The following is a 15,113-nucleotide window of genomic DNA, read 5'->3' as shown; positions in this document are numbered from 1 at the left end:
TTGAAATTATGAAAAGTAAATAGCAGTGGCCACATTCTAAAAGCTCTTAGTTGACATGGGGTAGGTTTTATTATCAGACCTTAGAAAAAACAAATCCTGACTGTAAATATAATTTACCAAGTTTACAGAGAGTGAAAACAGTAGTCTTCAGAATTACTCAGAAGTGATGATAAGAGATAACCTAGTGTGGGAAAGAATTTGCTGCAGAAAGAAGAGAATTCAAATTTCTGTGCCCGCACTTTAAAACAGTCATGCTTGTATACAGCTATAACCCCAGTGCTATGATGACAGGGAAAGAATTTCTGGAGCTTGTGCACAGCAAGATAGCATCAGTATAAGTGAAAGGCTTTGAATTGAGAAAATTGTGTAGAAAGTTATAAAAGAGGATACTATTTACTTTCTCTGTCTTCTGCTTGAACACATAGGCATGAAGACATAGACAAACAGACAGACACACACACACACACACTCACACACGCACACCATATCACACACACTAATTCTTGGTGGTAATGTACTGAGGAATATTAAATTAAAAATTTATAACCTTGAACTCATGAAAATGTCCACTTGACCTTTATAATTGCTATTGATCATGAATACTATTTTGTGGACCATGAATCCACATATGTAAAATAAATCAGTTGTCAGAATAAAGAAAGGGCATGACATATTAATATTAGAAAATTTAAAAAACATTAGTTTATTATTTTTTGGGGTGTGTGTGTGTGTGTGTGTGTGTGTGTGTGTGTGTGTGCTGCATGTGTGTGTGTTCACGTAGGTCTTCTGATTCCACAGCATGTTTATAGGCCAGATGGCCAATTTCTGCAATGGGTCATTATCTATGGATTCCTATGTTAAAAGTGAGGGTGTTAAGCTTGTTCTGCAAGTCCTTTTTCCCTCTTGCTGGCCCAACATAATTGTCAAAATTTAAATGAATTTCTTATAAGCAATTGATGAAGGTTCTTTACTCATCATGCAGTTAGAAGTTCATATTGAAGCTCAGCAAGCCTCTGGAGTGAAAATTCCATTTTATGTCAGCATAGGAAACTTGGATATCATTTGATAACGCTTATGACTAGTTGTATTAATATTCATAGAATGACCAAATTGTTTGATCCTTGAAGGAGTTACCATTAAATTGGAAGACAAAGAACTAGAGCCAAATAAGTCCAGCAGCTACTGAGATGCATCACTGACTGAGCTGAGTCTGAGCAAACATCAAAGAAACAGTGAGCTGTACTGTAGCCTAAGTAACGATACAAGCAAAAGCACTAAAATTCCTTGAATGAGGCATATCGGTATGGGAAAAGCACTTCAACCTGGGACTTCACTTGACTTAGGCTGCATAAAAATCTACCTTCCAGAAATATACCTAACAATGAAGTTGCTCACCACATCTCACCTGCATGAAGCTGTATATGTATTAAACAATGGACTAAGACTCCCTGCACATAACATTGTTTATAAACTTCTCTTTCATGATCAACTTCCATTCAAAAGTATTCAAGAGCATATCCACATACTGGAGGGAGAAATCTGTTTCAACTGGCCTGAGACAGTTTAGAATATATACTCAGTAAGTCGTATTGAATCCTCTGGAACAACTTTCAAGGGAAACATTCTGTTTAATGTCATATACCTAGTGATAATGAATATGCATTTGATTAAATCAAATGCATTATGGAAACTGATGTTCACAGTTAATTAAGGCTTGCCTAATCAAAAACAGCCAATCAAAACAGAAATATCCACACTGAACTCTAAGTAAACAATCCCTACTTCTTGAGAGGTCCACAAATTAAAGCTACACTGAATACCAGTGTTTCTCACTTTGCTTTTGAATAAAGTTTGTCACCTTGCTCTCTGTGACTTCTTGTAATAAGATGGAAACATCCTGGAAACACCTCACCTAGACAGTAACCTCAGATAAAACTGATAAGAATCTTCTTCAAATAATGACACGAATTATGGAAGCTCCAAAAGAATTCTCCTGTTACTTTCTTGTAAGAACTTCTAAGAATGACACAAGCCATGTCTAATTTTATGCCTATTTAATGAAATCAGAAGTTATAAAAAAATTCATCCTAGTGTTGTTTTTTGTACCAATTTCAACTTTAAGATATTAAGTGCAATCACATTGGAATTCCTTTTATCTCAGAAGTTTTGATAATGTCACCTACAGTTAAGCAAGAGGAGAATCCTTAATGAATTTCTCTAAAATACATTTGCATGATAGATAAAATATTACCTCTAGAAAGAGAATATTAGAAAAATGCTTGTTTCTGTGTTACTGGATGGAAAATGTAATTTATACCCCTTTGTCATTTTCAAAATGCAGATGTTCATAGTATACATATTAGATTATGTAGACTATTAATACTAATAAAAGTTTCTAACAATAATTGAAGAACAGAGCCAGTACTCTGAGACAATAATGCTTTTGTCACCTTTAATGTATATAGTTTTTGCTATAGGTACACAATGATTTCTACATATGAAAATCTAAATGCTCTACAGCTCATGCTTTCTGGTTTCAAGAAGTGAAAACTTCAGTAATAGCTTTTAACTTCAAAATCAAAATGAAAACAAAATGCCTGTACACAAATAACAGAAGGAAAATAAAAGAAAGGAAGGAAGAAAGCATGGAAGGAAGGAACAAAGGAAGGAAGGAAGGAAGGGAACAAGGAAGAAACAGGAAGAGATTTGGTAAGTTGCTCATTTGACAGGCTACATCCCAGTATGGAAGATACCCTTGGATGAGTTCCAAAACTGTACAAGATCAGGCGTGGTTGTTCGTATCTATAATTTATTGATGAATATCAGACATTCAAAGTCATCACTGGATACATAGTGAGCTTCAGGCAAGTCTGGGGTTTATGAGACCCTGTGGTACAGAGAGAGAGAGAGAGACAGACAGAGAGAGAGAGAGAGAGAGAGAGAGAGAGAGAGACAGAGACAGAGACAGAGACAGAGAGACAGAGAGACAGAGAGAGACAGAGACAGAGACAGAGAAGGAAGGAGCTAGGGACCTAGGGGTAGAGGAAGAAAGGAAGGACTGACTTCGAGCCATAGCGACGCAAGATGGCAGCCACTACAGGCTCGGGAGTAAAAGTCCTTCGAGATTTCCGACTGTTGGAAGAGCTGGAAGAAGGTCAGAAAGGAGTAGGCGAAAGCACAGTTAGCTAGGGTCTGGAGGACGATGAGGACATGACACTCACAAGATGGACAGGCATGATAACTGGACCTCCACGAACAATTTATGAAAACCAAATATGCAGCCTTAAGATAGAGTGTGGGCCAATCTAGTATCCAGAAGCATCCCAGTCTGTGAGATTTGTACCAAGAGTCAATATGAACGGCGTGAGCAGTTCCAATGGAGTGGTGGATCCACGAGCCATGGCAGTGCTGGCAAAGTGACAGAATTCCAACAGCATCAAAGTCATCCTCCAGGAACTGAGGCGCTTGATGATGTCACAAGAGAACATGAAGCTGCCACAGCCAGCAGAAGGACAGAGTTACAGCCATTAGTCACCAAGGCCCGGGCCTCCCTTCCCCATCCAACCCAAGTCTTCATTTTCCACAGTAGTGAATTTTCTAGATCCGTCTGTAGACCTCAAAGTACTGGAGAGGAAGCCTCACTTAGACTTCATCCTGAGACACTGCTCTGATACTAACTTCTTGTCCATTTGAAATACCTAAGTTGTGCTGTGTAACATCATCTGTCGAGTATAACCGCTGTCTGCCTGGTTGAACTTATGGGATCAATAAGGTGTGTTGAAATCGGTTTCCTTTGGGAGCGGTGGGCACAGCTAATGCAACTCTGGACAGACACGTCTCACACATTCACCTGCTGCTGGCACTTGGCCTGGGTATGTCTTTGCCCTCCCCGCCCTCTGCCACAGCTGTGTTGTGGCCCATAGAATAGATGGGGAGGTTTCAGGTAGCAGCCGTGGGACTGACCACCACTAGGCTTGGGGAGCTCTGGCTGTACCCATGCTTTCTTAAGTCTACGTGATTGCCCCATCCAAGCCATGGTCCCCACTCTTCCACTCCCACCCTTGGTCAAAGCTTAGATTGTAACCTCCCCTCCCCTGAAATTGGGCGCGGGTGAGGAATTCAGAGCTTTCAGTCTCCCCACCTTTCTCAAGGGTTGCTGCTTTACCCTCCTCAAGTCCCTTGTTGCCCATCACCACCAAACACTTGCTGTGGCCAGAAGCCATCAGATGAGGTTGAAAAACCCTGGCCTCCCTCCCTTAGCTCTGGACCACACTTGTTCACCTGCCACCAGCCTGGGAAGGGAGCACTGGGTCCGTGGCCCTGCCACCACCATCAGCTCTTGAGCTTTAAGCTCAGGTCTAGAGGTGGACAGAGCAGCCACAGGGTGACTCAGATGGGCCACCGCTCAGGGTCCTTGGATATATGCCTAGAGATAGGCCATGGATAGAGTCCTCGGTGCACATGGTTCTGTGTTGTTTCCTTTTCCCATAATTGCTTTGTTTTTATAAGTTGAAGAGGTTTGAACAAGGCTCTCAGTCACCCTGATCACCCATCCGGTCTGGAGTGGAGTCTGACAGCTTGAGCACGAGGCCCTGACTCTGCCAAATCGGGTTTTAGTATTGCTCCTCAGACCCTGTGCAGGGACCCAGAGGAGCTCTGTGTCACCATGTTCACAGATCGTTTGCAGATACGTGGGCCTGGCTCCTGGCTCATTGACAAGCTCCCCACTCTGTTCAGGACCACTAAATGTTGAAATGTGGATGCATACTGAAATAAAGGCAGTTTGAGGTGCTGCAAAGGGAAAAAAAAAAAAAGGACTGAGCAAATGAAACACTGGTGATTCTTTCTTAGTCCATTCCAGCCTCATTAAGTTCCAAATTTTTCAAACTAGCCATATGTACTGCAAAATTCAAAAAGACAATGATAATAACCACATGGCAGTCACCTGGGGAGGGAATTTGCTCACCGTGGTAGAATGTAAATGAGCTGAGTTGATAGTATAAGAGTAACGCAAATCCTCAACTGATTGATTTGAAGTATCTTTTCCCACATATGAGCTTACTTTAGTGAGAGGAATGGTGGACATGTCAACCTTTAATGAAGTACAATTTTTTAAGCCTTCTCTATTCCTATTTTCAGTCATGGTGATTTCATGCAGGATTTTCTGATAGTATATATCAGTATGATATCATCTTACTAAAATCAATAGGAAATACAGTCCAAATATTTGAATCCCAATTAATTAAAGATGAATATTTATACAAAATTATTTGTATCAAATTCGACAAAGTTTTTTTCGTGAATAAGAAAGGCACACAGAACTAAGCCCTTAACAAAAATTAAAATCAGGACCCATAGAAAAGCTTCATGGGTTTTCCTTGGTCTCTAGTAGAGTACCTAAGTTCAGTGTCCAGTATCTATACTTGGTGGGTCATTACTACTTGTCAATCGAGCTCTGGAAATTGGGTACCCTCTCCTACATTTTTCAAGTATCTGTACTCATTTGTGCACACATGTACAGATGCATGAAGCAAATATTTAAAACCGCTTTTAAATATGAAAAACTAAAAAAAGTCAAAAAGAAAATGAAGGACAAAGAACAATGATTTGAATATGAGTCTTGTTAATGCTGTACATATCTATAAAAAAAGTCATTTAACATAACCCTGAAGCAGCATAATTCAGATAGTTAAAATGCAGTCCCACACTCCTACCCAGTATTTAATATCAAATTATTCTCTAAAATTATCCAAATCAATGTTCAAATCAATAATCTCTACAGGTACATTTAATGGTCTTTGTTTATTAAACTAATCAAAATCTATGTTGTAGTAATTTGAAGAGAAAGAATTTTATGAATCATGTGATATCAACTGAATAAATATGAAAATTATGTATGTAAAACTTTACACATGTTAGTATAAACACAAAAGTATAAATTTACAATTTAATAAACAAGGAACTAATTGATCAACCAAATGTTAACAACTAAAATTCATCTATGTATGCAATAGAAAATAATATTTGAGATATAAAATTAAGACTTATATTAGTAAAATAAAGCATAAGTTATTTTACTTAAAAAGAAAATATTATGATCGTATTAATACAGCTAGAAAACATTAAGAAAAAACTTAATACTCTTAAAAATGGGATACACATGCACACAAATTTAGAAAACTTTGATACATATACATTATATTATAATGTCATTTCAAAAGTTAGAACTATCATTGTGTTTGTTATGAATGAAAGGAAGATGTTTCAGACCATAAACAGAAATAAAATTTTCTGGAATTTTACATAAATAAAAGGCATTTAGAAACTAAAATTTTTAATACCATCTCCATCATAATTAGATGAGTATGTTCCTGCCTTCTTGCAATGAACATTGAATTGATCTCTATTGTATCAAGAAAATTGTGATAGCTGTTCGATATAGAGAATGAAAAGCTGTCCTCTGGACAGCTCATGGTTATCACACTCATGAACCCACAGCACCTGTGTTAACACAATACTTTCACATGATCAAGCCAGCTAGAGTCAGGGCTTAGATGGGGTGACCAACCCTTGCCAATGCCATATTGAGGTGCTTTTGACATTTGATGGCTACTGGTGAATGAAGAATCATTCATTTTTTTTGGGGGGGGGTATTGCCTTGGTAATTTGCTTGTGCTTCAATAGATTCCCTTCACAAGTGACACTAGATTCTGATTCTTTGATGAGAACTAAAAGGTAAGCAGATGAAGACATGGTGTCAGGAGATGTATTATAGGAAATCTGGTGAGATTTGGTAAAGAGAATGTAGACTGCATACAAGTATATTTCTTTATATAAAAAATAAAGAAAAGTGTGAAAGGACAAATGTTTACTTAATTAACAGAAGATAGAATATCTCTACAGACAAATTCTAAATAGCTTATATACATAAAGCTAGAAATGATAGATGAGTTTAAAAGATGTACAAATTTTCTTCACTGTTTAAGAGATCATCGTAAGAGATCATGGGAGAGAATGTAATGTATTACAATATACTTTCAAATGTAAAAGATTATAACTTTAGCTTAGTAATAAATTCAAGGTTTTTCTCCTACTAAGATTATGTATAATCAGTTTGACCTAATTCCTCCCTGTTAAATTATAAGCATTTCTAAATTCCTCAGAAATACAACCTTAGAATAACTACTTTTAGTCCCCTAAAGTCAAGGGAATTGGGGCAAAAACTTTTCAATGGTTTCTTCAAGCTGTACATAATTATTTTTATATTTATTACTAAACTAAAATTATGATCTTTTACATTGGCACAGAATGTATTTGATACAAATTTAGATTTTTAAGATTTTCTTTAATATAAATTTCTCATTGATTTAAAATTAATATTGTTACTCTGATGTACACGTATTGTGCCTATACAACACATTTGAGCATAGATGGCTTATACCCAGTCCTTTTCTGCTATTAAAAAATGAAGGTGAGATGATTAAGCACGTGAGTTTAAGGCCAAATAGCAAATTCATGTCTCTAAGTTTATTGTTAGAGTGCTTTCAAGATAATTTATTAAGATAATTAATCGACAACAGTCCAGATTACTTATATAGTTAGATGGTTTCCAAAAAACACCAGAAGTCCATAAAATATGACATTTAATGTTCTTTAACTTTTATTGAGACATGTCCACTCCCACCAGCTCCCCTTTGGCATATTCAAAGAAGAAACTGAAAATCTCCACCTCCACGTGAGGTAATTTATTGTGGCAGACAGACACTATGCAAAAATTGCTCCAATGCTTCTACAGACTAATTACTGTCCAGAAAAGGAAACATTGCAGAATAAGTTGGCTGAAAATGTCTGCCAAGCCAACATGATTAGCCCTTCAAATTCAGTGTTTCAAATCTCTGTCTGATGATCCTAGGCCAGAGGACTGAAGACTTGCTCTCACGTGTTGCTCACAGGGGACTGTGCAAATAGAAAATTGTCACTATAACCTGTCTCAGTTCTAGAAGTCATGCTAGGCTTCCTATATTTACAGATATAAGGCTCATTCTCAGATTACTGGTGGGGTTGAAAACTTAGTATAATCTTATAACCCACTCAGACAATTTAACTTTGAGAATACATATTTAATTAGCTAGTTATCAGATAATACATAAGTTAGCCAGGATAAAACAGATTTTAAGACTTCTAAAAGCTAAAATATATCTAAATGTTCTGTTTAACTGATAAAAGTTGGGCTGGGTGTTAGGTACATCTTATACTTTTAAATTACAAAATGATAATAGTTGTGCTCAACTTATATTTGAGAAAAAAGTTTCTGGTTTTTTTTAATTAAAAGAGTAAAAGAGTAGATTGATGTCATTATTAAGGTGAAGGGGGGTACAGTATAGAACCAGGCTTGTCATTGGATAAAAAGGAAGGATGGGTGGGAGAAAAGTTTTAGAGAGGCAGAGGAAGCCAGAGTGAGAATTTGAGAGCACAGAGAACATGGCAGTAGATGTTTAGATGCCTCTCTGTACATATTACAGGTTGTTATGACTATTCTCAAGGGATGGGTGTGTACAGGATTCTGTGCCATCTAGATTGGCAAATTATATCTTATCAATTGCATCAGAAAATATTTTTGGATGTGTTCTTTCATAAGGCAACTTAATTGAGTTAAAGAGAGTGTATGATGGCCAGATGCATGGGCCTACCAAAGGATCGGGATGTGTTTGCCTGGCGTGGTGGAAACCCAACCAAGAGGGCTGTGGATGAGGGAGGAGCAGCCTGACAGGGTGCCATGTTGGGAAAATAGTGTGTCAGAAAGTAGATGGGGGCAGCATGGAGCCACTGAGATAAATTATTGCTATTTCCAATGGCACCAGAAATATTAAGGGAGTGAGACAGCTGGGGTATAACTGGGAACCAGTTCTGTCGGGTTTTTTTTCCTGTTTTGTTCTTTTTATTTTTACTGCACCACATATATTGTGTGTCGAGTGTCCTGAAGGGAAAACATGCTTAAGTCCTTAAGTATGAAGTGATTTATTGCATCATGACCACATATAACGATGATGGGATAATAAAGACAAAGATAGGAGAGTGAGGATTTTTAATTTCCAAGAAATTATAGGATTTTGGTGTTTCACAATCATATGATTTTTTGGGTAGGATATATACCTTGTGATCTAGACTAATAGATGAATCACAGAAAGAAAAAAGGTAGAGGCAGAGTTACCATTAAAGGTTTTTGGGGCCTGGGAATCAGATGCAAGGGACAGAGAGACTACAAGGCCACAGAATATGTTGCTTATCAATTACATTGAGAGGTTACAAAGGGAATGGCAGGTTTAGGGAAAGCAGCCAGTTAGACAGGACTGTGATCTAACACTTCCCTGCTTATGAAAGAAAATTCAGAAGTCACATCCAGCTGGAAAGTCTTATGAATACTATGAAGTAGCTATTAATGTGGGAGCCAGGACTGCCCTAGGCTGTGTGAAAGACCTGGACAAAACAATAACTGGAACACTAGTTCTATGCCCTTACCCAGGATCAAACCTGTCAAGGCCTGTCTGATGCTGAAGCCAATGTCTTAAAGGAGTCAAGGTTGAGGGAAGAGACTCTTCCCTTAGGTTGTGGTTATCAGTTCTTAGGCAGCTGTAACTGTGCTATCCCATGTTCTTTTCGTCAGCATTGTCTGACTTAATCATTTGCTGACTTAGTTGTTCCCCATGTACAACCACCAGTACCCCCAGGACTGCAAATTATAAATATGATTCTATAATTTCTAATAAAGTGCAAATAAATTTCAAGCAATCATCACAAAAATGTTTACTAACAGTAGTCACATTTTAAATCAGACAAACTAAAAATAAATTGAACACCATGTGCTCCAGCTGTATATCCTCTGGACATAACCCCAAGACACCAAATTACTACAGAGGTACTTGTACAGTTTCACCCATTGTTTCTTAGTTCCCAGCAGGGAGGAAATGCAATTCATCTGAATCCTAATGGGGTGACTGCTCTGCTTTTCCTATCAGTTATTTTGCTATACTGCCACTATGCCATCCTCATCGTGCAATCCTAGACAGCACAGTGATCTATGACTCCAAAATATAATGTTTGACTATGTAATTGAAAATATTGGAAGAGAAATGAAGTCTTCTATACTGCTATATATTTATTTAAATGTCCCTGTTTGTTTTATTCCAGAGACTGTGCTGCAAAAGGTATATACATACTTCTCCCTCATTTCCTCTGCTGAAGGCTATGTGGCTCTGTTTTAATTCTCATGTGATAAAGTATCACATTCTCTATACTATTTCAAGAGATGTATCTCTCTTATTCTTTTCTATTTAAAGAGTCTAAACTGTCCTTATATCAAACTATGCTGTTTATATAACAGACAAACCCAGAAATATCAAGTGTGCTTCACAAGGTAAGTATGCAAAATATGATTTTATAGAATTGCTTGTAATGCATCTACCCCTATTTTTATTTTCTGGTCTATTCAGGTGTCTTTTATAATATCCACCTGCTTGTTACCATGGAAAATTACAAACAAAAGCAAAAACAGAAAACAATTAAGGTCTGTTATCAAACCTTAAGCAAACATTCATCACTCTAGGACTGGGAATTTGCTCAGAGGGTACAAACATATAGACCTGGGTGTGAATATTCAGCATGCATACATAATGCCAGTCATAGGGGATAGCTACACATAACTATTTCCTCTGAATCCTGAGGGCTCACTGACCAGTTCTCCAATCCCACACTGAATTTCTAGTTCAACAAGAGAACTAATGTCAAGAACAGTGAACAGCACTAAAGAAGACACTTGAAATCCTTCTCTGAACTCCAAAAACACATCCACAGATGGGTAAAGCCACACAGTTACAGGCATGCACCACACACTCACATACACCAACATTCTTACAACACACAACACCACAGATACATAGAAAATGGTTAAGGGACTGCAGGGTAATTCTTAATTTGCTGTTGTCACCCAGTATGTATCTTATATACTGATATTAACCAAGAAAAGATTAAGCTGAAGAGTGTTTATCCATAGTTTTAACTTTTGTTATATTTTAATTTAATTAACATGCTTTTGTAATTTTACATAAAGTATCCAGATTCGTGGGATTCTAGAATCACCCATGACAAAAAACTTTTCAGCATGTCTGAGAGAGAGAGACATCAGACTGGAAGAGTTCTCGTGCAATGGCCCTCCAGCCAGAAGCTGGAACACAGATGCCCTTCAACAGAGGAATGGATACAGAAAATGTGGCATATTTACACAATGAAGTACTACTCAGCTTTTAAAAACAATGACTTCATGAAATTCCTAAGCAAATGGATAGAACTAGGAAATATCATCCTGAGTGAATTAACACAGTTAGTATATACTAGTCCAAGGCTTTGAATACCCAAGATACAATTCATAGACTATATGATGCTCAAGAAGTAGGAAGAACAAAATGTGTACACTTCAGTCCTTTCTAGAAGGGGGAACAAAACACTCAAGAGGGAGGGGAATATAGGGACACAGAGTGGAGCAGAGACTTAAGGAAAGGCCATCTAGATGCTGCCCCATCTGGGGATCTATCACATATGCAGCCACCAAACCTAGTCAGTATTGCTGATGCCAAGAATTCCTTATTGATGGGAGCTTGATGTGGATGTCTCCTGAGAGACTCTCCCAGAACCTCACTGATATAGACAAGCATGCTTGAAGCCAACCATCGAACTCCATGGGGACTCCAATGAAGGAGTGAAGGAAGAGCTGAAATGGTTTGCAAACCCATAGGAAGAACAACAATATCAACCAACTAGACTTACCAGTGCTCCCAGGGATTAAACTACTAACCAAATAGTTCTCATGTAAAAGCCTATTGCTTCAGTTGCATATGAAGCAAAGGATGGCATTGTCTGGCATCAATAGGAGGAGAAGCCCTTGGTCCTGTGAATGTTCCTTTCTCCAGTGCAGGGGAATGGTATGCTATTGAGGTGTGAGTGGGTGGATGGGAGGAAAAGCATCCTCATGGAAGCAGGGGGTGGGTTGTGGGAGAGTGGGTAACTGGGCAAGGGAATAACATTTGCAATGTAAATATATAAAATATCAAGTTAAAAAATGTTACCACTGCTCTTAATAACCCTATATAAGTTTTTAAAATCCACTTGCCAAAATTCTTACTAAGTCTGTTTTGTGTTCACACATGGACTATGATGGATTAACACCATATCTGGGAATATCTTCTCAATATTAGACATAACATCTGAATATGTGATTATTTATATCCATTTATTGTTAAAGAAGAATCCGGTGCCAAAGAAAATTTCCTCTTTTTTTGATTAGCATGGAAATTATATTCAAAATAAGCTAATAAAATAAAGGATACCTGAGTGTATACACATTCACATACATATTCATATATATGAATATGTTTGTATATATGTATACATGATGTAGGCCTCCTTCACAGGGCATCTAGGCCTTAACAGTTCCCTCAGGCCTACACATTTCATCTAGGCCTTCATGTTTTCTCTAGACCTTTAACAGCCAGCAACTTTGCCCTCTGAGCCATCAGTCTACAGAGGAATTCATAGAGAAACCCTGTCTGAAAAACTAGGGGAGGGAGGCATACAGATTAACAGATTGATTGCTCTCTCTCTCTATCTCTCTCTCTCTCTCTCTCTCTCTCTCTCTCTCTCCCTCTGTGTGTGTGTGTGTGTGTGTGTGTGTGTGTGTGTGTGTGTGTGTGTTCAACTGAGGAGGCACTTGCAAATAAATGTTTTCCCCTCCTCTGTAAGCCAGTCCACCCCAATACTGCCTTCCCTTTTCCTTAGTTTGTATGGTTTATTCCAAGTTAATTGTATCTGTTTCTTTAATCTTCTTCATTTCTTTAGTTGAGTCAGGGGTCTTTGCACATAAGCCCTGGAAATCAGTACCTGGATCAGGTCTGCAGCCTGCTCACAGGGTTCTAACCACCTCCACCACTCAAGTGATGCAATTAAAGACATGCGGCACCGCACCTGGCTTCTTTTCACTGCACATTTACTTTAGTTGCAAGGTTCATTCAGTTCTGAGAGTGGAGGGAGGGAAAGAGGGAAGAGAGACAGAGAATGACAGAGACAGTGACAGAGAGGGAAAATTGTAGGGTATTGTTCCTTCTCTTCAATCACTGTCAGTTGTTTGCCATCTTGGCAACCATGCCCCGAAACCCTACCTTGGGTAAGATAAAGCATAATGGCAACAACCATATAATTCCTGCTTAGTCGCACTGAACACCTCAGTCATCACTACCTGTGGAGAATTGCAAGGGGGCCCCTCTGATCTAGAGAGTAGTACCCTTGAATGAAATGAGAAGCACAACAAGCATTATATGTTTGAAATATAATACGTGGAAAGAACTACATGTGTGGATTTACAGACAGAAAGACAGAGAGACAGACAGACACACAGACAGACACACAGACAGACACACAGACAGACAGACAGACAGACAGACAGACAGACAGACAGACAGGACAGACAAGACAGAACAGGACAGGACAGAACAGGACAGGACCGGAGAAAAAAAACAAGAACACAAACAAAAACTCATAATGGAAGTACGGTTCCAAATAGTCTCTGTCTGCACTGTCGCTTTAGTTTTGGTGGTCCAGCTTATAAAAGCTTATACATGGATGGTTTTGGGAAATGCTGCTGGGTGTTCGGTTCAGGTCCAGGATTATTGCAGGTAACTAGACAACAAAGAAAGCAGTAGACTGACTTCTACAGTGTTTGGTTTCTGAGTGTGTTATCACACAGAAGAACCTACCAGAATATGTAATGAATTCCGGCAGTAACAGCAGAAACAACCAATGAGAAAGTGTCCTTATAATATTAGTAACTGCAACAAAATGGCAGACTAGTTAGGTAACAGTTACCTAGCCATTAACTAATCTGACATAGGCCTTCTTCACATTGCATCTACATAGGCCTTCCTATCTTCCTCTCCAGTGCTGAGACCAAAGAGAGATCAAAGTCAGGCATCACTGTGGGTGCCTTCCTTTTCATTTTTTTCTTTCATCCTAGGAAGTGTGTGTGTGTGTGTGTGTGTGTGTGTGTGTGTGTGTGTGTATGTGTATGTGTGTGTGTGTGTGTAGAGAGAGAGGGGGGGGAGAGGGAGAAGGAGAAGGAGGGGGCAGAGGGAGAGAGAAAGACAGAGAGCTTTAAAATCAGCACTCAAGACTTTTTTCTTCCTATCCCTATCCCAATCCCCCCAAACAGCAGTAAAGCCACCAGCACCAGAGACAGAGAAAGATGAAATCTCTAGTCTGAAAAACTAGAGGAGGGAGATAAACAGATATATATCTCTCTCTCTCTCTCTCGCTCTCTCTCTCTCTCTCTCTCTCTCTCTCTCTCTCTCTCTCTCTCTCCATCTCTCTCTCTGTCTTCCTCATAATTTGTTAAAGTGTTCCCTTTGTGCTGTGTGGATTCTACTTTATTAAACAAGTTTCACATCGTACTAGCTCCTAAGAGGAGTCAACAGTCTCTTGGCGTGCAGGCAGTTGTTCCCTGCTTTAAATATTTTTTGGTGTTTGTTTGTTTGTTTGTTTCAAAACCCATGGCCTGCCTTCCTTCAACAGATCCAAACCCAGTACTCCAAGGGAAAAATGGAATCAAGTCCGAAGTCACTGGCATTTAAGTCATCTGCCATTGACAGTCATAGGAGATGGGAATATCATGCTTTCTCCAATGGAGAATCACCTGGGTATGCATCAACGACATATAAGGACAGGCTTGGGGTACAACGGGGTGGTGGATGGGGAGGAAGGATCTGGAAAGAGCTTTGTGATGGGAAACTATGATCAGAATGTTGCATAGAAAACAAAATTTGTACTTAAAAAAAAAAAAAAAAGCTCCCGATATCTATCCAAAAAGGAAAGGAAAAAAAAAAAAAAAACCAACAGCACAACTTTACTACCTGCAAATGTTCCATCTCCCTGTATCCAACCACTCCACTCCCAGATAGGTAGATGATAGTTTGCACTTCTGTCCCAGTTGTGCTATCGAGGTCAATAAAAGGGGAACCACCTCTGTGGTTATGTTTTACACACACGAAATGAAATAAAAGGAGTGGATACAC

General features: G+C 38.6%; 1 pseudogene; it reads left to right on the top strand.

Annotated features, from left to right (window-relative positions):
* Positions 1-3,084: 3,084 nt before the first annotated feature.
* On the top strand, positions 3,085-3,750 carry Ube2v1-ps5 (ubiquitin conjugating enzyme E2 V1, pseudogene 5; annotated as a pseudogene).
* Positions 3,751-15,113: the final 11,363 nt, after the last annotated feature.

The sequence above is a fragment of the Rattus norvegicus genome, chromosome 2 (genome assembly GCF_036323735.1).
Source record: "Rattus norvegicus strain BN/NHsdMcwi chromosome 2, GRCr8, whole genome shotgun sequence".
NCBI classification, from domain to species: domain Eukaryota; kingdom Metazoa; phylum Chordata; class Mammalia; order Rodentia; family Muridae; genus Rattus; species Rattus norvegicus.
Note: the sequence above shows the minus strand (reverse complement) of the source record. Positions and strands in the feature narration are given on the sequence as shown.